This window comes from Felis catus, chromosome A3 (genome assembly GCF_018350175.1).
Source record: "Felis catus isolate Fca126 chromosome A3, F.catus_Fca126_mat1.0, whole genome shotgun sequence".
Lineage (NCBI taxonomy): Eukaryota > Metazoa > Chordata > Mammalia > Carnivora > Felidae > Felis > Felis catus.
In genome coordinates, this window is record NC_058370.1 from 31226413 (window position 1) to 31253736 (window position 27324).

The following is a 27324-nucleotide window of genomic DNA, read 5'->3' on the forward strand; positions in this document are numbered from 1 at the left end:
AATGAATTCAGTGAAGGTACAGCATACAAAATCAGCATGCAAAAATTGCTTGTGTTTCTATCCACTAACAGCAAACTATCTGAAGAAGAGATAAAGAAAACAATCCCATTTACAATAGCATCAAAAGTAATAAAATACTTAGAAACAAATTTAGTCAAGGATGTGAGAGATTTGCACACTGGAAGTTACATGACATTGATGAAAGAAATTGAAAACAAATACAAAAACAAACGGAAAAATGTCCCGTGTTCATGGATCAGAAGAATATTGTTAACATGTCCATAGTACTTAAGGCCATCTCTAGATCAACACAATCCCTATCAAGATTCCAATGGCATTTTTCACAGAAACAGAAGATATAATCCTGAAATGTGTATGGAACCATAAAAGAACTCAAATAGACAAAGCAATCCTGAGAAAGAACAAAGCTGGAGGCATCACATATCCTGATTTCAAATCTTACTACGAAGTTATAGCAACCAAAACAGTATGATACTGGCACATAGACCCCTGGAACAGAATTTAGGGACCAGAAATTAATTAATATTTATTAATTAATATTAATACAATTAATACAATTAATTATTAATACAATTAATATTTGACCAGGGAGCCAAGAATATTCAAGTGGGGGAGAAGAGTCTCTTCGATAAATGTTGGAAAAATTGGAAACTCACATGCAAAAGAATGACATTAGACCTCTATCTCACACCTGTCGGAATGGCTAGTATCAAAAAGATACAACAGGGGCGCCTGGGTGGCTCAGTCAGTTGAGCATCCAACTTCAGCCCAGGTCATGATTTCGCGGTTCATGAGTTCGAGCCCCAAGTCAGGCTCTGTGCCAACAGCTCAGAGCCTGGAGCCTGCTTTGGACTCTGTGTCTCCCTCTCTCTCTGCCCCTTCCCCTGCTCATACTTTGTCTCTCTCTCTCTCTCAAAAATAAATAAACATTAAAAAAAAAAAACACACATGAGATAAAAAGTGTTGATGAAGCTGTGGAAAGATGGGAACCCTTGGACACTGTTGGTGGGGAATGTAAAATGGTGCTACCACTGAGGACATGTGGTCCGTGTGGCAGTTCGTCAAAAAGTTAAAAATAGAATTACCCTATGATCCAGCAATTCCGCTTCTGAGTATATATCCAAAAGAATTGAAAGCAGGATCTTGAAGAGATATGTATATACTCATGTCCGTAGCAGCACCGATCACAACAGCCAAAAGTTGGAAGCCACTCAAATGTCCATCAACAGATGAATGCATTAACAGTGTATGGTATACCATGAAATATTATGCAGCCTTAAAAAAGAAGGGAATTCAAGGGGCGCCTGGGTGGCGCAGTCGGTTAAGCGTCCGACTTCAGCCAGGTCATGATCTTGCGGTCCATGAGTTCGAGCCCCGCGTCAGGCTCTGGGCTGATGGCTCAGAGCCTGGAGCCTGTTTCCGATTCTGTGTCTCCCTCTCTCTCTGCCCCTCCCCCGTTCATGCTCTGTCTCTCTCTGTCCCAAAAATAAATAAACGTTGAAAAAAAAAATTAAAAAAAAAAAAAAAGAAGGGAATTCTGGGGTGTCTGGGTAGCTTAGTTGGTTAAGCAGCCAACTCTTGGTTTCAGCTCAGGTCATGGTCTCACAGTTCGTGAGTTGAAGCCCCACGTCGGGTTCTCTGCTGACAGCATGGAGCCTTCTTGGGCTTTCTCTCTCCCTCTCCCTCTGCCCCTCCCTAGGTCTCTTGTTCTCTCTCTCTCTCTCTCTCTGTGTCAATAAATAAATAGATAAACATTAAAAAAAAAAAAAGAAGAAGAATAAGAAGGAAATTCTGACACGTGCTACAATATGGATGACCCTCAAGGACATTCTGCTAATTGAAATAAGCCAGCCACAAAAGGACAAATACTGGCTGATGCCACCAATATGAAGTCTCCAAAGTAGTCAGTGTCATAGAACCATAAGGTAGAAAGTTGGTTGCTGGGGCCCCTGGGTGGCTCAGTCGGTTAAGCGTCTGACTTCAGCCCAGGTCATGATCCCATGCTTTGCGGGTTCGAGCCCTGCGTCAGGTCCTGTGCTGACAGCTCGGATCTCAGAGCCTAGAACCTGCTTCAGATCGTGCGTCTCCCTCTCTCTGCCCCTCCCCTGCTGGCACTCTGTCTCTCTGTCTCCCAAAAATAAATAAATACTAAAAAAATTTTAAAAAAAATGACGAAGCTGATACATTTTATGGGTATTTCGCCAAGATTTTTTACAAAATGGAAGAGGGAGGCAGAAAAGCCAGTGTTATCGTGATACAATGTGAGAAGGACACAATCTGCTGTTGCTGGCTTCAAAGCTGGAGGAAGACAGGCACCAGCCAAGGAATGTGAAAAGCTGAAAAGGACGAGCAAGTGAATTTTTCCCCTGGGTCTTCTAGAAAAGAACACAGCCCCAGCTGACACCTTGATTTGAGCCCAGTGAGACCCCGAGGTAATAAATTTGTGTCATTTTAAGGGGCTACATTTCGGTGACGTGTTCAAGCAGCCACAAGAAACAAATACGAAAGGCCCCCCGAAAGGAGGGGCAATCAGTGTGGGGGAGGGGAGCTGAAGGGCTGAGTTCCATTCAGAAAATTCAATCCCCACCTGCATACCCAAAAGTAGTATCCTAAGAACACAACTGTTCTCTCTAAATTATAAATATTAATTTCTCTATTTTTCCTAAAGGGAAAAAATCATAAAAATAGGAATACATATGTACTGCAGGAAAAAAAAAAGAAGGAAACAAGAGAATCAGACCGGTGAAAAAGTTATTTTTTTAAAAAGACAATTACCCGTAACTAGTGAGTAGTTTTTAAAGTACCCTTTCTATGCATATTTGAATTTACACATTTCACAAAAATGTATTGTATGCCTAGCGTGTGCCACATGTTGCGCTTCCTGATGGTGATTCAACAGCAAAGTGAACAGGCACAGTCCTGCCCTCAAGGTCCAGCGGGAGACAGACAGGAGGAGACTGTTCTAGCAAGGAAGGCAGGTATATGGCAGCACACAGAAGGGCGCTTAATCTGGACTTGGGGCGTTCCCGGGAGCTTTCTGGAGGAAGTGACCTCTCAGCTGAGACCTCAATGATGAGGTACAGCTGACAAAGGTAAAGGTGAAGGGCAGAGGGGTCCAGACAGAAGCAGCATGCACCCCAGAGTTGTGCAAGATGGGGTGACGCCCATGGGGGACCTTGACCATGCCAAGGAGTTGGGGTTCCACGGGAGGTGTGGTAGGCTGAATAATGGTCCCAAAGGTACCCAGGTCCTAATCCCGGGAGCCTGTGAATGTTACCTTATGAGTCCCCAGGTGTGATTAAATTAAGGTTCTTGAAATGGGGAGACCATCCTAGGTTACCTGGGAGGGCCCTAAATATAGTTACAAGTGTCTTTCTAAGACAGGCAGAGGGAGGATCTGCCACAGACAACCCCAGCAGAAAGAGAAATTTGAAGGTGCTACACTGGCTGAGGGTGGAGAAAGGGGCCATGGGCTAAGGAACACGATTTTCCAAGTCAGAAAAGGCAAGCAAATGGTTTCCCCCCAGAGCCCTCCTGGCACCACGGTTTGGGCCCAGTGAAACCATTTTCAGACTTCTGGCCTCCAGAACGTAAGAGAGTAAACCACCGCATCTGGGGTCATTTTTACAGCGGCAAGAGGAACACAAGGAGAGGGTGTGATCTGACTTGAACTTCAGAACGATTGCCCCACCCCACCTGCTTTGAGAAAGGATTATGGAAGGGAACGGTGGCAAGGGGACCCCGGCAGGGTCCTGACCCAGGGAAGGGGACAATGGGGGTGGAGTCACAACGTCTAAAGGGTTTAGAGAGGTAGATGGAAAAGTCGTTGACGCATCAATAAAAAGGTTTGGAAAGGGGCACGCTGCCAGATTTGCTGTGGGGTTACACTTGATCTTAGCCAAAAGGCCGAGAAGCGATGGCCGTGGGCTTAAAGGCAGAGTCCAGGATGATGCACACACACAGGCTGCGGCTGGCCGGCACAGCCCGGTCTGTGGCCCAGTTAGGTGACAGCACGCAACTCCCAGGGAAGGAGGTCGGGAAAGCGTAGAAGGCTGAGGGGGCTGGGCTCCAAGGCACTCCATAGGTCAGCGATGGGCAGAGGAAAAGGAGCCCCTAGAAGGGGACAGGGAGACACGGTACCCTAGAGGCCAAGAGGAAAAGGTGCCTTGAAAGGGAGGCTGGTCGGCGGAGCCGGGAGCTGGTGGTAGGAGCCCAAGGAAGAAAACCCAGAGCCGTCATGGGGGAACCTCAGCCAGAGCCAACCCCACAGCCTGGCTGGAGCAGACACCAGGTTAGTGGCCGTGGACAGACGTCACCGTGAACATTCAAGTCTTTCCTCAACCAGGGAAATGTTATTCTATTCTTTCTTCGATACTCTTCTCTTCCTTCCATTCTTGGTTCTTCTTCGGCAATGTCTCCAATCCTCTTTCACTAGCACTGTCTGTCCGTCCATCCATCCATCTGTCCCTGCCCCGATCCCTCAAGTCTTGTATCATTTTTACTCAAACCTCCATCTCCTTCTTTTCCTAGAATGCTGCAGCTAACCTGGGGCGCCTGGGTGGCTCAGTCGGTTAAGTGTCCAACTCTTGATTTCAACCTCAGGTCATGATCTCACAGTTCATGGGTTTGAGCCCTAAATCAGGCTCCAAAATGCTGGTGGAAAACCTGCTTGGGATTCTCTCTCTCTCTCTCTCTCCCTCTCTCTCACTGCCCCTTCCCTGTTGATGTGTGTGTTTTCTCTCTCTCTCCCTCCCTCAAAAAATAAATAAACTTAAAAAAAAAAAAAAGAATTCTGTAGTTAATCTAACTCACAGATTGGGTTTTCTGCAGGACTCTTTTGTTCACTGCCTCCATCATAAGCTATAATTTGGTAATTTTGTTTTGCATCTGAAAGCAGTCTGTCCTGTTTTAAGACAAGTCCCTTTGATAGCATGCCCTCTTAAATCCACTGAACATACCAATTAGTGAATTTTTTTTAAGTGTATTTATTTTGAGAGAGAGAGAGAGAGCATGAGCAGAGGAAGGGCAGAAAGAGAGGGAGAGAGAGAAAATTCCAAGCAGGCTCCTTGCTGCCAGTGTAGAGCCCAACACGGGGCCCAAACTCATGAACCGTGAGATCATGACCTGAGCCAAAGTTGGGCGCTTAACCGACTGAGCCACCCAGGCGCCCCTCCAATTAGAGAATTTAAGTCTTCTCTACAGTTATTAAAACAATTTGGTACTTGGAGAAAAAAATAGGCAGATCAATAAAACAATACAGCATATAGAAACAGACCCAAATATATTTGGGAACATAGAATGTGGGCTACATCTAAATAGCAGGGGAAAGATAAATTTTAAAAATGTTGCTAGAGAATTGATTAGCCTTTGGAAAGGGGAGGAGGGGAAAGCTAACCCCCTACTTTACTCCTTCCACCAAAAGAAATGATATCTGTATAAAAAATTTCAACATTAAAACATAAAATGCTGGAAGGAAACATAGGATATATATAAACTTGAAGTGGGAAAAACTTTCCTATGAAAGATTCAAAATCCAGAAGGCATAACTGAAAAAAAAACAAAATGGAACCAATCTGTAAAGATTTTCAACTTCTGTTTAGAAAAAAATTTTTTACCCTGTCCAAAGTCAAAAGTCAATGACAACTTGGGGGAAAACATTTACAATATATGTGACAAAGGGCTAATGTTTAATACGTAACATTAGCGAATGCCATTAATATATAAAATTAGCTAATGTCATTAATATGCAAAATTAATAAATCCATAAGAAGAAGATTCTACACCCAACAGAAAATCGGGCAAAGAACATGAATACTTTCACAGAATTCACAGAAAAATAAATTAAAATAGTTAACAAATTTACGAAGAGATATTCAACCTCCCTAATCACTATTTTTGTATTTGCCAGATTGATAAAAAGCAAGTAGTCTCATGGCCCAAATGTGGGGCTTCCCTGGGGTCCCGTCGCTCTACCTGTGTTGGGTGATCTTAGCAAGACCATCGCTATGCATCAGACCTACTGGCTCGTGTTGCCTCCATCTTTGTTTCCAACCTGAACTTCTCCCCACCTTTTTTCTTACTTTTACAAGTCTTGGGTGAGGGATGTTAGGAACATAATAGCCTACCACACGGTTGAATTAAAACTACAGGTAACTGGGGCCCCCGGGTGGCTCAGTCAGTTGAGCGTCCAACTCTTGATTTCAGTTCAGGTCACGATCTCGCGGTTCATGTGGCTCTGCACTGACGGCATGGAGCCTGCTTGGGATTCTCTTTCTCCTTCTCTCTCTGATCCTCCCCCACTTGCACTCTCTCTCTCAAAATAAAGAAATAAACACAGGGGCGCCTGGGTGGCTCAGTTGGTTGAGCTTCCGACTTCAGCTCAGGTCATGATCTCACAGTCTGTGGGTTCGTGCCCCACGTCGGGCTCTGTGCTGACAGCTCGGAGCCTGGAGCCTGCTTTGGATTCTGTCTCCTTCTCTCTCTCTGCCCCTCCCCACTTGTGCTCTGTCTCTCAAAAATAAATAAATGTTAAAAAAAATTAAAAAAAAAAAAAGAAAGAAACACAAAATAAAATAAAATAAAATAAAATAAAATAAAATAAGTAACTGATTCTAGGACCCAATCCTTTCTTTGTCTGTCTTGAGACCAACACCTGCATCTCCCTTCACAAGCTTTGCAACTATCACCACAAATCACTGGCTGCCTCCAACCAGTTGGGGGTTTTGGAAGGGGGAAGGGGACAGGGGTGGAGAGGGCTGGGGGAGACAGGAGGGAGTGTGGGGGGGGGAGTGTCAGCTAAATTAACATTCACTTTAAGGCAAACACAGCAGCAGAGCTAACAAAGGGCCGGAAATTTAGAGTTCAGTCTGATATTCCTTAAACAGAGTATTGTTCCTCGCACAAGGAGGGGTCGGAGGAAGATGGTCGATGGGGCTGGAATGTGGATTCAATTGGACACTTCCTCCAAGGCGCCTGCCAATGTCTGCAGCCTCAGAGAGAGGGATTTGTTCGGTGGCTGTTGCAACTCTTCTGCCTTGTCTCTTATTATCAAGAATTTGCGGAGCAGCACTCTGGGACTCCAAAATGCCTTGTAAGGATCACTTACAAGCAACGCTTCCACGATGCCTTGAGGATGCACAAGTGGCAAGCCACCATCTCTCTGAGGAAGAGCCAACAAGATGGGGAGGAAGGCCGGGCTTCCCACATCGGCCAGCATCTCAGACACAGAACTGAAACGGCTCACGGTTCATAGCTTCCCACACAGAAAAAGAAGGGGAGAGAAAGGGGACACGGATGAAGGACAATTCTGACACAACACATAAACTTTATAGAAAAAGAACTTTATGGGGCGCATAGGTGGCGCAGTCGGTTAAGCATCCGACTTCAGCCAGGTCATGATCTCGCGGTCCGTGGGTTCGAGCCCCGCGTCGGGCTCTGGGCTGATGGCTCAGAGCCTGGAGCCTGTTTCCGATTCTGTGTCTCCCTCTCTCTCTGCCCCTCCCCCGTTCATGCTCTGTCTCTCTCTGTCCCAAAAATAAATAAAAAACGTTGAAAAAAAATTAAAAAAAAAAAAAGAAAAAGGAACTTTATAAAAAGCTATTTATCAAAAATATTTTGTAATGTGGCGCTGCTCTTTGGGAGTCTAAATCCTATTTACAACTACTGAACTTCCTCTGTGAACAGAGCCTTTCACTCCTCAAGCATTCTAAAATTTTTTTTTAATGTTTTTATTTATTTTTGAGACAGAGAGAGACAGAGCATGAGCAGGGGAGGAGCAGAGAGGGAGGGAGACACAGAATCAGAAGCAGGCTCCGGGCTCCGAGCTGTCAGCACAGAGCCAGACGTGGGGCTCGAACTCACGGAGTGTGAGATCATGACCTGAGCCGAAGCCGGACGTTCAACAGACTGAACCACCCAGGCACCCCTCCTCAAGCATTCTAAATCAGCACGACTTCCCTGTAGAAAGACTTTAAGAGGTGGAGTGTATTTTGAACCACATCTGCTAAAAGGTCTGGAGATGTGCGAAATATCAGGCTTGCCACATCGGGACACGAGCCTCCCGGGGTTTAGTCACACTGAAGACCCGCTGGGGCCACCAACGAGTCAGTCCTTCCTACTGGCACTGACATCATGCCTTGGCAGAATGTTCTAGGTGCTCCTCGGCTCCCTCAAATGCCTGGGCAATACCATGTACCTTGCTGTTGCAACCTAGTTTGTATGTTTCACGTGACTACCCATCCATTACTTCCTGCTTGCACCAAAGACAACCTGGGGACACGACCCTCCTTAAGATCCAAGAGAACGTTTTGACAGAGGAGAGGTTCCTACACAACTGGAGGGTGACACCCCAGCCACAGAGAACTTTCTGGGTCTGCTTTTCACGCTCTGTGTCCGTGCTCCTCTACAGACCCAAGCAAACTCACATGCTCCCCAGACCCTGATCCAAAACGTAGCTCCTCCTTCAAAGTGTCCCCGCTGCCCCTGGGCAGTGTCGTGGGCAGGCGCTCACGCCTCAACCTGCCCTCCACCCCAGCACTTAACCACCACACAGAAACCATCCATCTGGTGTTTCCATTATCATTATTTCTTCCAGGGAGGGAGCGGGTTCCTGCTGTCTTAGGTAAGAGGATTCCTAGAAGCAGAGCCCCAAACAAGGATTTGGGGGCACATGAGTTGCTAAGGAAGTGTTTTCGAGAGAAACCTGTGCGCAAGTGAGGGAAGCAGGGCCGGGCCGGGGAAGGAACTGGGTCACCAGGGTTCAGCTGGACCCCAGCCATAGCCTGATCCCATGGGAACTCCGGCGTGTGAATAACTCCACAGAGTTGTCCCTGCTTCAGACAGGCAGGCCAGGCTTTGCTCCCGTGCGCCAGTCAGCCATCAGCTGAGAGCCCCTCTGGGAGGAGGGTCCCAGGACTGGGAACAGTTCCCAGGACTGGGAAGCAGCTAAGACTCATGAGCAATCCACTTTCTCCCATCACCCTCAGGCTGGGAGGAAGCAGCTGGGGGCAGGAGACAGCCAGGTGCCGCTGGCTGGAGGCAAAGTTGCAGGAATGGGGGCAGACTTGCCCCAGCTCCGACCAGTCAAACCCCTGCAGCTGTTGCACAAAGGATCCCTCCCTCTTCCTTTTCACGGACTCCCCCACTCACAGGTGTCTCCAGCCTCCCCAAGAATAAATGAGGGGCCGCGCAAGCCCTTGAAAGTCACCGGCTCAGCTTCCTGTGAGGAAGGCAAACATTAAGCACTCAAGAAGCTCAAGGAGGTGGGAAAAGGCATCCAAAGCTCTCTTCGAAGAGAGCAAGGTCTCCTGTGTTCTCAGCTCTTGGTTGCTCCAGACTCCGGTGCCCTCACTCCCTTACTGTCAGGGGGCCTGGAGAACACACCATAGTTGGTTCTGGTCTCACAGCATCCCCGGGACGCTGGCTAATCCCTACCGTTTCTGTTCTGGCCTAGACACAAAGGAACTGAAAAGCCCCCAGAGGGAGAAGGGCAAATGCAGAACAGAAAGGCTGGCAACCCCTGGCAGGAAAGTCCAGAGTGAGATAAAGAACCCCACTCCGTTTCCCAAACTCTCTTCCTGGTGGCACAGCAGGAGCCAGGCTTGAGCTCAGCAACCGGGGTAGGATGGGGGCCGGGGGCAGCAGCCGGTTTCCAGCACCCAGGCAGTCCCAGTATCTAAGAGAGTACAGCTAGGAGAACGAGACAGGCTGGGGGAGGGGACGGCCTGCCGCAGAGAGTTCCCAGGGGGGCAAACCCCACAGAGCCGCCCTCTGACCAACGAGAGGGATGTGCAGTCTGCTAGGCCTCGGCCGAAACCAAGGCGGGAAGGAGAAGCAGCTGCCTTGAGTCACAGGACACCTCAGAGGTTCTCATTCTAGCACTCATTAAACTCTCCCTGAGGATGGGGCTCGGGGTGGGGGTGGGGGGTGGGTGGCAAGAGGAGTTGATTTTAAATTCCTGATATCCAGGCTGCAACTCATACTGATTACAGCAGACCCCCTGAAAGGGGCCCAGGCATGACCGCTTTTTTCAAAGTTTACTTATTTTGACTAAGACACAGCATGAGCAGAGAGAGAGGGAGACAGAGAATCCCAAGCGGGCTCAGTGCTGTCAGCGCAAAGCCCGACGCGGGGCCCAATCCCACGAACCTCGAGATCACGACCTGAGCGGAGATCAAGAGTCGGACGCTTAGCTTAACCGACTGAGCCCCCCAGGGGCCCCACATGAGCAGTTTTAAAGCCTTCCCAGGTGGTGCCAATGTACAACCAGGGCTGAGAACGATGGTAAAGTCCGATAGGGATAGAGCTGTGTAGACTGAGGACACCACGAAATGTACCCCAAAGCAGCCTTTCAAGAATGGAAGGAATGGGATCTTCTCAAAGCAAACTAAGTTGGATCTTTAGCACCCCCTCTCCATTACTAATCTTTCAAAGGGGCGAGGGGACGGTGTAGAGCATCGCAAAGGATCAGTGTGTGCAGGGCCACAGCTAGCTGATGCAAAAGGGCTCCGTCATGCAGGGCACCGCACCGCAGAAGCCAGGAAGCCAGCCCCAGGCTCCAGATACAAAGGAAATGCTCGCTGGAGGCCCACAGCTTCCCCTTTTGGGGCCTGTCCCCACCTCTTCTCTGAGTGCTGCCCTGCCTCCCGGGGACAATCGGGACCCCTGGGTTGGAGCAGAAAGTTATCTCACACAGCACTTCATACTATAGTGTTAAAGACTTTCTCATCAGGTCTCCTGAGAGACTCCGTTTTGTCACCAAGCAGTGACAGAGGAGATAGTCCCCCTGCATTTCAGCTCCTTGGTATAGGGGCAGGAAGAAGTGTCGATGGCAAACAGGAAACCCCAACCCTATTGCGCCACACGAGGAAGGACACAAGAGTTGTGGGCTGGGACCCTGCCAAGTTCTAGAGATTGCAAGTGATTCCACCTCCTGGTTCCTGAACCTGAACTTGATCCCGTCCCAGACACAGGCAAAATTCAGGCTGCTTGGGAAGGAAATAGGGCACATTTTGCCTTCCACCTGCCTGCTTTATTCAATGAAAGGCCCACTTACTGGCCAGGACCGGGACCTCTCCGGGACCTGTTCACCCCACTGATCTTCCCCTCTCTGAATGCACTTCCTCTGTCCCCTTTTCCAGGCATTTAGGCCTCCAGTGACCCACCCACACAGCTCTCCCAATCACTCTGCTCGAGAAACAGTCTGGCACCAAACACTGCCAAGGGACGTAGGGTTAAGGTCAAGTGTCCCAAGTGTATGTACTGCACTTTCGCAGCTTTATATTTGACTGTGAATGAAAGGCTTTGCCAATCGCCACCTCAAAAGCCCGCTAAGCATCAAGAAAGGGCGAGTGAAAGGTATTTGGGAAGAGGCTGGCAGGTGGAAAGGGGCTTAGTGCAAGAGAACTAGCAGAACACTCGTCTCAGGAGGCACCTTGACACCTGTTTCCCCCACAAATCAGGAAAAGAACAATCACAATATTATCACCGTGCTAATAATAAAATACCAAATGCGAATAATAGACAGCTACCCTAAATGAGAGTTTACTATGGGCCACCTAGTATCTGCTTGGACCCGTCGAATCCCCACAACAACCCCATGAAGAAAGAAACCCTAATACCCCCATTTTGCAGATGAAGCCAAGGAGGCACAAAGACGCGAAGTAGCTTGTCCCAAAACACACAGCCAGGAAGAGACAGAGCTGGGGTCAAACGTCGGACTGTGTGGCGGAGAAACTGAAGCCCTCGAGTTCTTGCCGAGAAAGCTTTCTCGAGGGGAAGGGGGAGAAAAGAGTTTTCAGCGACAAATCGGCTGACCCAGCCATATCCAGAGGGGTGGTTCTCACACTGGAGGGTGTACCCGAATCCCCTGGAGGGCTCGTCACATACAGACTCCTTTCCCCCCTCCCCCCCAGTTCCCGATTCAGTACTTCTGGATGGGAGAATGTGCATTCCTCGCGGGCTCCCAAGTGATGCTGCCACTGCCGGTAACAAGGCTCTAGAAGCTTTATCTTATTCCTTACAAGAAAGAACCCATGGGGAAGGCTTTATTTTCACCGTTTTACAGATGAGGAAACAGAAGGTCCCAGAGGTTAGGCAACTTGTCCCAGGTCACAGAGCTGACAAGAAGCCCGGGGCTCCTTCTGTGGTACCCTGGCGAAACGCCAGACATGGGGGAACGGGCTGAGCAGGACAGGCAGGGATAGGCTGGCTTTAGCGGCCAGCCACGGTGGGTCCAGGAGTCCTGGGGAGGGGAGGTAAGTGAGACAGACAAGCCATAGGTAAAGCAGACCCTGCGGGAGCCAGGGATGGAGACCTTGTCCAGGGACCAGGGCACCTGCAGTGTCACAGAACCACAGACCCTAAGTCACATCTACCCTCTGTCTAAAGAATGAGCTAGCTTCACAGTCGTGGGTCCCACAGACCACCTGCTCCCCCAGCCCGGAAAAAGCCTGGGGGCCTGACTGATGACAGATACGAGGCCTTTGCTGATGGGAAACTTGGTTCCCATCCCAGGAGGCAGCCCCTGCCTGCCTGTCCCACTGTCCAGATGAGCAGCTGAGACTCAAGCCATGCTGGGTTCCCCCCTCAGGCAGCTTGGTGTGCAAAGCCCCCGCTCTTTGCACGGTCGGCCGGCAGGGACCCCGGCCTGTTCTGCTCAGGCCTTCCGTGCACTGATCTGAGTCCCCAGTGCGGTCGGGGCAGATACGAGGAAACGGTCCTGGGACTCCTCCCAGAAGGGCCTGCCTCCCACTCCACACCAGCAGGCGGGTGGCCAGGTGAGTGACCTGGAAAGTCACCACGGGCACTCACCCAAACAATCACCTCGCAGGCCCGGATGAGCGACTACTTGTTTATAGGAAAGTCCCACCGGCGTCCACGAGCTTTTGACCTTCTGGATGGATGTTTAGGAGGAAATCCAACGGCCCTTAGGCTCCCATCAGAGAACCAGGGTGTTGGAGCAGGACGGAAAAAAAAGGCACTAAGGAAGTAAAAAAACGCACGCATGCGTGTGTGTAGAATTTAGACTCTGGCTCAGAGAAACTAAAGACTTAGAAATCTAACCCTCCAATCTGACAGACCTGCCGAGGAAGGGCCTGGTTACATCCACCTCCCTAAAGCAGCACCTTCGTCATCTTTAACCAGAAGGGCCTCGCCAAGATTACCCCCTTCAGGGGCTAAACTCCAACAACTTGGGAAACTCTCTATGGCTGATTTGGCCTGAGGAAAAGAACGGGAAGTTGGTGGAGGGAACACTGGCCCTAACCAGGCAAATGAGACAGCATTTCTTGACCCGCATCTCTCAGAACCAAGAGCTATTTTACAGGGTAGTTTAATGTTGTACCTCGGGAAGGGTGAATTAGGCTTTCCTCCAGCCCAATAATGATGGGGTTTAGGTGGAGCCCCGACCCACGGGGAGGGCCCAAGGTCTGGATGAGTCCTTGCCTTGGGGCCCCCACTCGCTATCTGTGGTTAGCATCTCGGCTCTGCGGGGACGTGCTGACCGATCTGGGCAGGTGAGGAGGGGCTGCCTTCAGTTCTCTGTTTCTGACAAGCACAGGTTTCTTTCTGGCCACTCTTCCTGTTTACTGAGTGATTTCTCTGAGACCCATCTCTGACCTCACTTCCCCTTCCTCAGGGAACCCCAGCAGTTTTTCCTTTTTTGGTGCTCTAGGCTAAGATTCTGAGTTTTGTGTGCAGAGATCTTGGGGTTTCTGCTCCTGGCTACCCGGGGTCAGGATTGGAAACCCAAGAGCCAGGAGGGTGGGCCTCCTTCACCCCACCCACCCCCCAAGGAACCTGAAGGGCAGGTTCCTTGCACTTCAGAAGCAGTAAGGAAGGGACAGCAAAGGAAGAATCCAATGTGTGCTGGGCCCTCCCTGGGGGCAGCCATGGTGGGGTATCTTACATCCACCTTCCTTGAACCCCCTAAACCTCCTGTGCGTGTGGAAAAATTCACTCTCACGCAGCAGATCTCAGACCCGTCCAACTATCAGGAGAGATGGCTCATCTGGGGGTTTCCAGAACATTTCCAGGAGGCTGAGGGGAAGTTTTCCACAAAACCACATTCACACCCTCTTCTGCCTGCCCTACAACCAGCCAAATGACCCTAAAGAAAAATCAACAGCATGAAAAACAGGACTTCTCCTCAAAATGGGCTTCAAAGGCCATCTCTGTTCCCCGACTGTCTAGGAATAAAAGAGCAGCCTCCCACGGGGCAGAGAGGGAACAGACAGGGCCAGGTAAAGAAACTTCCAGAGTCCAGTGGGCAAGTCTGTCCTTCCCAGACCTACATCCTATGGCTGACCCCCTGGAGAGCCTGACAGGCCCTTCCGGGAGCTCACTTACCAAGAAAGTTCAAGCTTTCCCCACAGAACAAGGTGTTCCAGAGAAAAGCCACGTGATCCACTCCCGTGCCGCCTGAACACATGACCTGGTTTCCCAATTCTGGGTCCTGAAGCTTCCCGACCCCCTCTGACCTCAGACTCAACCTGAAGCTGAAGCATACACACCATCTCCCCTGTTCCCCACCCCACTATACCATGTGCCTGATTATCTTGTCACAGGCATAAGAAAGTAATCCTTATCCCAAATGTCTGTATGACCAGCTGTAAGATCCCGTATGGAGCTTTAGGAAGAGGGCACCGACTATCTAAGGCTACCACCCATGTCTCCAGAGCACTTGGGGTCTCATGGACCCCCACCAACTGAAGTCCTCCCTGCATGCCAGGCAGGTCACCCTGCCTGTGGACAGAACATTCAGCAGCCATAACCACAGCCACCATGGTGGGCATTGAGCGGGTCAAGTTGAGCCTCACAGCCCGGAACACACAAAGGATGCTTGAAACTGAAATGGGGAGGATCTCATTCTCAATCTTCAAGGAAGATGGCCTCAACAACTCACCTCCACCTGGTTTGGACCTCACTCACTACAGGACAGCTCTTACGTTCAAGGCACAGTGAACCCCAAGACTGTAAGTGGAATCGGGGCTGTGGGGGGCTTGAGGGTAAGGAGTGGGAAGCTAATGTTCAATGGGTACAGAGTCTTTGTGTGGGATGATGGAAAAGTCCTGGAAATGGATACTGGTGATGGTTGGATAACAATGGGAATGCACTTAATGTCACTGCTGTTGTCTGAATGTTTGTGTCCGTCCACATTCATATGTTGAAATCCTAACCCAAAATGTGATGGTATATGGGGCGCCTGGGTGGCTCAGTCGGTTAAACGTCCGACTCTGGCTCAGGTCATGATTGCACCGTCCGGCCCGTGAGTTTGAGCCCCGTGTTGGACTCTGTGCTGACAGCTCAAAGCCTGGAACCTGCTTCGAAGTCTGTATCTCCCTCTCTCTCTCTCTGCCCCTCCTCCACTCACGCTCTGTCTCTGTCTCTCTCAAAAATAAATAGACATTTTTTTAAAAACTTAAAAAAAAAAAACACGTGATGGGATGAGGAAATGGGGTCTTTGGGTATGATTCATAGGAGTGGCTCCACCCTCATGAATGGGATTGGCACCCCCATAAAAGAGATCTCATGGAGCACCCCCCCATCCTTTCTGCCATGTGAAGGTATAATGCAAAGTCAGAGACCTGGAAAAGGCTCTCACCCGCCCATGCTGACACCGTGACCTTGGACTTCCAGCCTCCAGAACCACGAGAAACACATTTCTGCAGTTTTTAAGTCACTCAGTCAGTGATATCACGTTACAACGAACCCAACGGGCTAGACAGCCCCTGAACTGTACATTTAAAAGGGATAAAAGGGGTAGATTTTATATTATGTATCTTTTACCATAATTAAAAATAAAAAATATAAATATTTAACTTAAAAAAAGACTAAGATCAGGGGCGTGTGGGTGGCTCAGCCGGTTAAGCGTCTGACTCTTGATATCGGCTCAGGTCATGATCTCGCAGTCATGAGATCGAGTCCCACGTCGATGCTTGGGATTCTGTCTCTCTCCCTCTCTCTCTGCCCCTTCCCCACTCACGCTTTCCCTCGCTCTCAAAATAAATAAATATATATTTTTTAAAGACGAAGATCAGTATCTCCCCAAATCTCACCAGAGACGATCACTATGAACATTTTGCCGTACATCCTTCCAGAGACAAATATAAAACAGAGGGTATGATACAGTTTACAAATAGCGCAGTTCAGTAACCTGCTTTTTAGAAATATATTTTTCCACAGGAATAGGTGCACATCTGTACCCTGTATTTTCTGTGGCCACACAGTAATCCAGCGTATAGATATGCGGGTCTTCCCTTCCATCCAGAAGCCGAGCGTTCCTGTGAAACTTTTGTGAGCCCAAGTGGTATAAAGCGAAGAAGCAATTCCCGTGAATTTGTATGGAAAAATGTTTTAGCACTCCTAGACCCCAAAAAGAACTTAGGCTTTTCTGACACCTCAGGCCACATCTTGCTAACGGATACACAAAATAAATTGAAACAAGCACAGGGGCTCACAAACCCAGTTCAAGGCTCTGAGGCTCGATGCCGACATGCTGAGTGTTGGGCCCAGGGAAGGAGCCTGGCGGGACCACTCTCAGGGCTCAGGTTGTACGTAGCCTCTACATTAGTTTGCTGCAAAACAAACACTGAAGGCTATTTCTGCTTTTCGCCTATTTTCATAAAAGTGAAAATCCCCTTCAGATTTCTTTCTGTTAGAAAAAAACAGGTACAAAGGTAGATCTTTCATAAAAGCCAAGCAGCATAAAGTCAAAGAACTTTCAAAAAGCGAGGGATACCTTGTACCATAAGAACAAGCTTCCTCTTGTTGGGATTTAGTCTCCATTTTGGTGGTGGTTATTATTACAAATAACGGTGCAAGGGACATCCCTGTGCACGTATTTTCCTGCACCTGTCCAATTATACCCTTAGGGTAAGACCTCCTACCAGTGGCATTGCTGAGTCAGGGACTCCCTCAAGAGGACTGTCAACCGAGACTTAGGAGTAAAACCGCACCAGGGATGCTGGATTCTGTCATACGAAAGTCTCCTTCTCCATGTGGACTTCTCTTGGCTTTCACTTGGAAGTCTGTGACATTGCACTGTGGTTGAGGAAAGTGGGGACAGTCTTCCAAAAGACACCAGCTCCTCTCTCCCCACCACCCAGGCCTCCTCAGGGGACCCGCCATGCCTGTGTCATGAAGAGAAACGGGTACACAAGGAAGGCGGAATGTGGCTGGGCTAATCTTTACTGAATTCCCTTTTGCCAGCAGGGAAGACCACGGCAAAAGGCTCTAACAGGGCCCAGTGCTGAGTGCCCTGTGGTGCGCAACAGAAGTATGGACACATGAAAGATTCTCCTTTGTGAAAGGTTTTGTTTTTGAGTGGACGCAAGAAGAATGCAATGGACTCTTCCTAAAGAGACCCAGGGGCAGAAGGAGCTAGTGGAAGCATCTAATTCTTTACCCCGGAGATGGGGAAACTGAGGCCCCGAAAGACAACAGCATAAACATTTCAATAGTCTTTGAGTAAACCCCAGAAGCATCTCACACAGAGTGATTCAGCCAGCCGGCTGTTCAAGGGCAGAGCTTGAACATACCCCGAATTGTGGACGCCTCGTACAATTCTTACCCTCCTTACTTGGTATACAAAATTGAAAATTAAGATCACTGAGGCCACATCCCAGCTCGGTCATGGTCAGCTACGAACTAGAGCTGCTCCTGCTGGCTCTCAAGGGCTGACTCTGTACATTTCTTCCCGACTTAGTGTTCACGGCGCCATGTTGGTAACCTGAAATCAGCCGCGGTGGGAATACTTACACTCTAGAAATCAACAAATACTACAAAGCAGGGCTTCCCCCCAACCTCTAGAGAGTCAGTTGTTCAAAATGTATCACTGGTCACAGCTTAGGTGTGAAAGCCATGAGCAGATGAGCTCAGTTTCCTCTCCTCGCCTAAGGATAGCTTATTTCCAAAGCATTGGCCATTCATGGGCCATCATAATACCCGCTCCCAAATCCACCACGGCCGCTTCTATATTAATCAATGAGCAGCAAATGTCTGCCTGAACGCCTGCTCTGCGCCAGGCTCCTGTCTGAATGCACATCACAGTATCACCGTGAGACAGTTACAGTTTCCATCTTACAGTTAGGGAAACTGAGGCTCAGAGACTTTAAAATACTGTTTACATTTACCGGTAAATGACTGCGAACTAAATCCTATCCTGGGTTGGTCTCCCCTGGAAGTTGACCCTCAAACAAGAATCTGAGTGCAAGTGGAAGAGGGCTGGGAAAGTGAGACAGGGAAGGGACAGCAGCCAGTGAAGGGAGCCAGTTACTAGGCAACTCTGACGGCACAGCACGTGCCCCTAAGTCACCCCAGCAGAGATGTGAGGGAATTGGGGTATTTATCACCTTCTCTCGTCAGTCACTGGTTGAGGCCAAGGGAACATGGGAAGGATGCTGACAGTATGTATTACATTGCCAGGTATCATGCAGCCGAAAATGTTAAAACCACATTCAAACTCCAAATCCAATATTCCACGTTACTCTTTTAGAAATGAGCAGTTAGGGGCGCCTGGGTGGCTCAGTCGGTTAAGCATCCGACTTCGGCTCAGGCCATGATCTCATGGTTCCTGAGATCGAGCCCCGCGTCTGGCTCTGTGCTGACAGCTCAGAGCCTGGAGCCTGCTTCGGATTCTGTGTCTCCCTCTCTCTCTGCCCCTCCCCTCCCTCTCTCTCTAAAATAAACAATAAAAAAAATAAAAATGAGCACTTAATCTAACAAACACAAAATCTCACAATCTAACAAAAAACAAAATCTCACAAATCTAACTGAGTGCCCAGTATGGGTAAAGCACCATGCTGGTCAACTAAACCTATCTTGCCAAATCACTTGGGGTTGAGATGCCCAAGGACAGCACAAGGTAGCTTCTTGTCAAGTTTTATCAATGGAATGAATAGGCAAAGTCCTTCTAAGTCACTTTGCTCATCCCACGGGAATTAGCCAAGAGCCCCTCCCCACCCCCCTACTTCTGGGAAAGGTTTCCTTCCCTGATTCAGCCGCAGCTGACTTGGGCAGGAGTTCTGCATCCTCAAGCTGTCGTCCCAAGCAGCCGTGCCAACCTGTGATTACAGGCTCCAGAGTCTGCCTGCCATCCCAGGGCTGATCAAAAATGACCCACTGGACGCCCCGCTGGCCGAGTCTGGAGGACATCCCTGTTTACTGTGCCCACTTCCCTCCATTCTCACACAGACATCTCCTCCATGGGAACCCAGAGGCAGGCCAAAGAAATGAAACCAGCAATCACAGGCCTGTGGGAGCTTACCCCACCTTAAGGACTTATTTAAAATTCTTCTGGAGATGCGGGGAGGTGCTTAAATAGGGCAGTGGGTCATTAGGGTAAATCACTGGACCCTACTGTAAAGAGTGGTGGCAGAAGCAGGGAGGTGGCAGAAAGGGACCGCCGCCCCAGTTCTGTAAACCGTGTGGTCGCAGCTCTCAGCAACTGTCTTGAAGACAGAGAGACTAGATGTCTTCTGTTCCGAGCACACTGCGGAGACCTGCCCAGCTTCTCACCCTGGGGGAGAGAAGGAGACACAAGGCAAATCCCAGTCCATTTCCTAGCCTCTCAGCAGAATTCGCTGGCAATCTCGTCCTGCCTCCACACCCCCTCCCGGTGAGGACGCTTCCTGCCCGAGTACCCGGGGAGGACCGAAGGCAAGAATCAGGCCAACGTTCTTTTGTGCTTTGGGACAGCCTTTGGCACTCCAGCGGAGGTGCCAGGATGTGCGGTCCTGGGCACGGCTCCAGCCAACTCTCTCGGCCATTCCTAAGCAGCTCACGCACGGAAGGCAGACACGAAGCCTGGCTCTGGGGCCCCGGAAAACAGACGAAGAAATCAAAGCAAAACCAGTGGGTGACTGACAGGCCCCAGGTAGGACAGCGCATCTGAGAACAGGGGGGGTTGAGGGACTGAGAAGAAGGTCGTATACCACTCCTAACTAACTTCCAAGACAACACAAACTGGAGAGAGGTCCTGGAGCCCCAAACAGAAGCAGTGCAGACATGCAGAGAGGCAGGCGGGCTCTGGAGCCCCCGTGGCAGAATGAGACCCCCTCGGGAAAGTGGGGATGCTGCCAGGAGAGGAACACAGGCACAGGTGCACATGCCCTGGCCCACGCAGTCAGGTGCAGAGGGCACACACCCCACCTTCCTCTGGAGAGGGGCAGGCCTGGGGGCTCCAGGTCCCCCGGCCTCCTTTCAGCCCGGCTACCCGAAGATACCCCTCATTTCAACCGATCTCACCAGCACAAAAATAAGGGCAAGGAACATGGGATATATCTGGGCTACCCGCCCCCCGCCCCACCGCTAGATGATCCTGCTTCTCAGTACGGCACCCCTGCTCTCCTGTCTTCTGACGGAGGGGCAGGACTCCCCACTCAGCGTCCCCAGCACAGAGAATCCCCAACTGTCCCAGCCCACCCTCCCAGGTGCCCAGGCAGGCTGTATCTACGGCTTCCTCTCCTTCTTCCAGGGCAAGAACTATCTGCTATCTTTCCCAACCTACCCCACCTCTCCGAGCTCAGCCACCAACTGAGACCTTCTTGTGGCCTCCCACGGCCCAGCAGGCTGCGGCAGTTCCCAGGCATCAGGCTGCCTGATCCAGAGCAGAAAGCTGGTGCCCACCCTCACTTTGCCACTCCAGGGTCGCTGCTCCCAAGTGGGCACCTCCCAGGCCGACTCCACACTTAGTCCCTGGGACACTGCATTTGGACACAAGCTAAAAACAAAACAAAAACAAAAATAACCCTCAAAATAACCCATATCTCTTAGCGGTGAGAACTTTCTTTAATTCCTCAGACCACCTGCAGAAAAAGTTCCCAGGAAATAAATGTGGATTGATAAGTAAAATAAATCCAACCCCAGATTCCTCCTCCAGATGCTCTGGCAAGAAGGCCCCTGGCTCTGAATCACAGCTGTTTAAAAGAATCATTGTTTCTAATTCTTTCCTCCCATTGTACCAAGATCAACTGTGGCAGGAACGGAGTCTCACTCCAGGATGAATTGTTATTTGTCAGCTCACTGGTTCAAACTTTCATTCATCACATTAAGGTACTTACTATAAACCTGGTCAGCACTAGTCACAGCCTCTCTCCTCTGGGAGAACCCGGATTCCGGACACCTGGGAAGCCTAGCGCTCAGCTCCTGCTGTCACTGAGGCGCAGAGGTGCTGTGAACAACCCAGCACCCACAGAGAGCCCCAGAGTAAGATGGAGCCCTCTGTCTCCCCGCCCGGCCACCTCGCCTCTCTGTGCTGTCCCCAGGGCTTTCCCAGCTTAAGAGCTGAATGCAAAGCAGGCGCCCGAAATGCAGACGTACCCGGGTCGCCCAAGGCACCTGCCTCTCTCGGGCGAGAGAGAACGCGAAGCCGCGGTCCCCAACGACCTCAGCACTAGCTCCGTAGGCGGGCGGGGAGACCGCAAAGGGGAAGTGCCACGAGGACCTAGGGCCCCGGGCCCCTGCGCCCTCCCGGAGGAGCCTCGGGCGCGCCGCCCGCCCGCGCTGGGTGCTGGAACCCGCCTCCGGGGAACCGTCCGTTGGGCAGGGAAGATGGGGACCGGGCTGGGGTCGGGCACTCCCAGCGCTGTCCGGGCCTGCCAGCCTTGCACCTGCTGCCCGGCCCCAGCTCACCACGGAGTCCCGGGGCCCCGAAGAAGGGGTGGGGGCGCCTTCCTGTCGCCGCCCCTGGCGCGGAGAGAAGGAAGGACCCCCAGGGGGCTCGGGGAAAGACGAGCTTGGGACCACAACTTTCTCCGACCAGAGAAGGTGGGCGTGCAGGGGTTGGCGCCCACGCGGCCCCCGGGGAGTCCGCACGCCCAGGAACCCCGGCGGTCGGGGGAGGAGGGAGGAGACCAGGGCAGCCGAGGACTGAGGCGCTGACCTGGACCCGGCTGGGAACACCGCGGGAAAACTTTCGGCGAGGCTGGAGGGAGGCGGGGGAGAGAGGACCGGCCCGCGCCCGGCACCTTGCGCCCCGCATCCCGCGCCCGCTGCCCCGCGCCCCGAGCCTTGCCTGCGTCCCCAGCCGGCTGCATCGCCCGCGGAGTTGAAAAGTGGGGGTGCCTCGGCGGGGGCGGGGGCGTTGCTCCAGCGCGCGCCTGGGTCAGCGATCCGCGGGCCCGGCTCAAATCCAGTCGGGCAGCGCAGGCGGCGGCCGCGCTATTGGGGGTCGAGCGCCCCGCCCTCCTCGCCTCCCCTCCGCCCCTCCCGCCCCCCTGCCTTTATCCGTCCCTACCGCGTCGGATCGGCCTCTCTCCCCGCCTTTCTCTAGCTCTCCATCTCTCCCCCGCCCCTCTTCCCTCGCCTTTCTTCCTCCCCTCCTCTCCCGCCGTCCCTCCCTCCTCCCTCCTCCCCTCCCCCTGGGGGGCGGAGCTTCTCCCCTCCCTCCCAGACAATGCTGGAGCCGCGCGTCCCCTCCTTCCCAGCTTGAGAGTCGGGGCTCCGGCTGCCGGCGTCTCTTCCGGGCTGGGGGTGGGGGCGACAGGGAGGGGGTAGGAGGGCAGGGGTGGGGAGGATGGGCTGGCTTCCCTCACCCCGTTCGGCCGCCGCCCTCTTCAAGCCGGATGGAATCTCGGCCCGAGCCCCTTGGCTCGCCCCGCGCTTGTGACAGCCACTCCCAGGGAACAGTCACGCTGCCCCTCAGAGCCCACCTCGAGCGCCCCGGATTCCCCAGAGGATGTGGGATTCATTTTCTAACCCTCCCACCCCCTTATTCCAAAAAGGGTTTGAGCTGAGCAGGGGCTAAGCAAGGCCCCTTCGACTGACGGGTGGGCAGACGTGACGGTGACAGAGGCCAAGTTTCTTTGTCCACCTCTCACCTCCCTCTCTCATCCATCCCTGGACTTCCTGGGGCTCTCAGCACCCCAGCTGCGGGGCCCCTTTTCTGTTCCCTTCCTCTTATCATAATTCTCCCCCCACATACAAACCCCACCCCTGCAGGGTGAGTCTCCGTGCCAAAAAAAGGGGGCCTGATGGTTAATGGGGAGCCAACCCCAGGGTACAGCCGGCTCTGCCCTCCTGGAAGCCAAGCATTCTTCACTAAATTCATTGTTTGGATCTTGGAATGTGTCTCCCTTAGAAACAATGTTATAAATGGTGATGTGCTTCCCAGCCCAGCCACAAAAGCCTTTGAACCCAAAATGCAGCTGTAGGGTGGTGCTCAAAACTGTGTCAGCTACCCTGGAACAAGGAGGCCACTGATCAGCGTTTTCTGGAGGGGAAAAAAAAATATATCTATTTGTACTATCCCCTTGACCTATAAACACAAAGCTCTCCCATTAATATCCTCCCCTACCCCTCAGCCGGAACTCTGTACTGGCAAGCTTCTTTGGTTTGCAGGTTAACACGAACACCATGGGGGGGAATGTATTGAGGACATGGCGCTCGCTCTATGACCTCGAGGTCAGAACTGCAGGGAAGAGCTCTGTTAGAGGCAAATCCAGAGCCTGGAGGGCTCCCAGGAACCCAAAAGTCTTCTCTAAGGGGCCAGCTCTTCCCTTCCATCGTAGACTGGCCTTCCCTGCACCCCGGGCACATGACAGAGGGTGCCCCCATTTCCAGCAGGAGGGGCTGGAGCTCCCCTATGGAAGACGGCAGCCCGGTGAAGCTACAGACCGGTAGTCTCTTCGACTCCAGTCTCCCAAGAGAGCAGTTCATTGGCCCAGCTTGGGTCAGGTGACCACTCTATGACCAATCAACTGGGGTGCGGGACTCCTAGTGCAGAAATTGGGCTGCCATGTTCCCCGCCCCGAGGCTCTGTTTACAACACAATCCAGGGGCGCTTGGGTGGCTCAGTGGGTTAAGCTTCTGGCCCGGGGTTGGTGCGTTCCAGCCCAGCGTTGGGCTCTGCTGACGGCTTGGAGCCTGGAGCCGGCTTCCAATTCTGTGTCTCCTTCTCTCTCTGCCCTTCCCTGGCTCGCGCTCTCTCTCTCTCTGAAAAATAAACATTAAAAAAATTAAAACACAATCCATTCCCGTCTACTTATATTTTCACCTTGGTGAATAAATTGATTCAGTAGTTCAAGATACCAGAAAACTTATTTTTTTTTCCCGTCAGTTTCCCCACACAGAAGCCACAGAAGAGAAAGGAATATGTTCTTATCCTTCCAGGTGGTGTAGGGACAATACCGCTGTAACAGGCTTAATACTTTGCAGATATTAAACTGACACATGTTTTCTTGCCACCATCCACCTCTGGGGACTGGACCAAGAGACACATGGCCCCAGGGAAGCAGCAGATAAGCTTGTCTAGAACCCATTCTCCATTAGAAGTACAGTGTAAGCAACAGGTACAATGAAAACTTTCTAGCTATATTAAAAATAGTAAAAAAAACACAAACAAAAAAAACAGTGAAATTAATTTTAATATATCTCATTTAACCCAATGTATTCAAAATATAATTTCAACATGTAAACAATCTAAGGGCATTATTCATGAGGTATGTTACATTCTATTGCTGCACGAAGACTGAAATCGGGTGTGTATTTACACTTCAGCACATCTCAGTTCAGATGTTACTTTTTTTTTTTTTTTTTTTAATTTTTGGGACAGAGAGAGACAGAGCATGAACGGGGGAGGGGCAGAGAGAGAGGGAGACACAGAATCGGAAACAGGCTCCAGGCTCCGAGCCATCAGCCCAGAGCCCGACGCGGGGCTCGAACTCACGGACCGCGAGATCGTGACCTGGCTGAAGTCGGACGCTTAACCGACTGCGCCACCCAGGCGCCCCCAGATGTTACATTTTTATCAAAAATACTTGATCTGTATTTAGGTTTTATAAAATTTCTATCTGAAAAAGTAGAGTCACATACCCGGGTTGTTCCAAAGATACTTTAAAGTTACCCAGTAACAGGGGTGCTTGGGTGGCTCAGTCAGTTGAGTGTCAGACTCTTGATTAAAGGCTCAGGTCATGATCCCAGGGTGGTGGGAAAGAGCCCCGCTCTGGGCACAGAGCCTGCTTAAGATTCTCTCTCTCTCCCTCTGCCCCTACTGTGTGCATGCCTTCTCTCTCTCTCTCTCTCTCTCTCTCTCTCTCTCTCTCTCTCTCTCTTAAAAAAAAAAAAAGTGTTTAAATAAATAAAGTTACCCAATCACTGAATTTAGTAGTATCAGTTTAAAAATTTTTTCTTAATGTTTATATTTATTTTTGAGACAGAGAGAGGCAGAGCATGAGCAGGGAAGGGGCAGAGAGACAGTAAGAAACAGAATCCAAAGCAGGCTCCAGGCTCTGAGCCGTCAGCACAGAGCCCAACGTGGGGCTCGAACCCACAAATTGTGAGATCATGACCTGAGCTGAAGTCAGATGCTCAACTGACTGAGCCACCCAGGCGCCCCGAGTAGTTCAGTTTTCCAATTTTAATTTTCATTAATGAAGATTAAATGAACTTAAAATTTAGCTCTTCAGGGGCACTAGATATGTTTCAAGTGCTCAATGGCCACACGTAGCTTGTGGCTACCATATAGGCACAGTGCAAGTTTAGAGAGCGAGGAAGCCACTGATGAAGTCAGAGTCTCAAAGGTGACTTCCCTCTTCTCTTTAGCAAACCAGTGGCAGGAATGTCAAGCATGGCCAGAGAGAAAATGATCTTCCAAATTCCTTATGTCCCCGTTGAATATCTCAAGAGGCAGGCTTTGCCGCTAGATGGGAGGTCTACCAAATGCCCGGGGAGAAGGAAGTTATGCAGAGAAGAAAAGAAGTCCCAAGGCCCACTCTTGTGTTCCCAGTGGATTCTAGGAGAAGAGAGAAAGAAGTAGGACAGACAGCTGGAAGGAAAGGTTACATCATCCCTGAATGTGACCTTTGACCAGAGTGAGGAGGTATGTCCCTGGGTTAAGGGAAGTTCCGGGATTGAATAGAGGGGTTGACACTGTGGGCTGCCCACCTCCTTCTCCCCTGTTCTCAGGCACTCACCTAAGAGAGGGGGCTGCCTCATTAAAGTCAACTTAGTGGATCACCATGGTCATACAGAGACAGGGCCTGGGTTTAGCTTCCTGGAGTCACCCCCCCCCAAATTCCTTTGTGGCACCCACATGATACAGAAATTCCCACCTACTCTCCAGCACCAGGGGCCTCCGAAGGAGACTAACTTGTGCGACACAAGCTTCCCATAGGGACGTCTTAGTTTGAGTTCTCTCAAAAACACAACCTGAGATCAGGACTTGGGTGCAGGTCACTTGCTTGGAGTTGATCCCAGAAAGCAGGAAAATGAGACAGGAAGGGAGGAAAAACTCATAAAGGGTGTACAGCTGGGGCTCCATTCCTCTGGGGACCCTCTGAGGAACTGTGTAGAATGTGCCTCAGAACTGTCCTCTCTGAAGGTCAGGGGTCTGGGGCATTTATCTCCTCTCCCACCAGTTGAGGATTACTCCCAGGAAAGCTTACTTCTTCTTACTTCCTGGTTGTGTGGACGCCTTTGGCCTCAAAGAAACATCTGAGGCAGAAAAGCAGGAGCCACTGCCTTGGGGTGCGATGAGTCATTGTGCCTGAAGCCGTCCACCTCCGCTGTGCTGGGGTGAGAGGTGGGCTGAGGGATGTAACACAGAATACACAAATCATCTGTTCTAAGACCCAGCATGGAGAGGGGAGAGTTGACCCCGGAGCCGGCGGGAGGACATGATGGGCACTCAGAGGAAACATTGGTGAGGCCTGAGTTAACGTCATTGGGGAGGTTGGGGAGCACCGCAGAGCTCTGAATGAGCGTGAAGCACCCAGACCGTGAGGTACACAAGCCACAGACATGCAAACACTCAGGAATGGGGCCATCACCCCTCAGCATTCTGCTTTTAAGGGATGATCTGCAGCAGGCCCTCGAGACCCAGAGGCATCACCTCACATGCCACCACAGGAAGAACTTGGAGAGTCTGAGGAAACCGGAGAGACTGAATTATTGCCTCAGACTCCATTTTTTCCCCTCTGCTATCCAGGAGGTGAGACCCTACAAAAGAATACCTAATGAGTTATAGAGAAATAAAGAAGACTAAGTGAGGCCTGCCACTGGGACCTGAATATATCTGGACATGTCTGGCACACAAGCATGGTGGGCTGACTGGATATCTATTTGCTTGAGAGGTGTAAAAAGAACTCCTGGAAAATAATTTTTATTCTAAGGAAAGAAGAAACCAAGTTTGGTTTGGTCCAGTGACAAAGTTTTAGTTGACGGAAGGGAGATGAAATTGTCACTCAACTCTGCCCCCGACTTGGCCCTTTGGACATGTGGGATCCTAGGAAGCTGGAAGAAGCTTCTAGGTGTTACAACTCAAAGGACTGTTTCATAAGGCACAGGAAGACTCTGGGGCCCAAGCAG

General features: G+C 50.8%; 1 protein-coding gene across 4 annotated transcripts in view; it reads right to left on the bottom strand.

Moving 5' to 3' along the window:
- Positions 1-22278, bottom strand: part of RASSF2 (Ras association domain family member 2) — a 44645-nt gene extending 22367 nt beyond the window's left edge. Inside the window, exon 1 of one of the 4 annotated variants that reach the window (XM_045053842.1) lies at positions 22256-22278. The gene's annotated coding sequence lies outside the window, so the exon portion shown is untranslated. Of the gene's footprint in view, positions 1-21080; positions 21838-21901; positions 21925-22033; positions 22202-22255 lie in introns of those variants that run through there. The other 3 variants (XM_023251430.2, XM_023251431.2, XM_003983737.6) reach the window with 3 other exon arrangements.
- Between the last annotated feature and the right edge of the window lie 5046 nt (positions 22279-27324).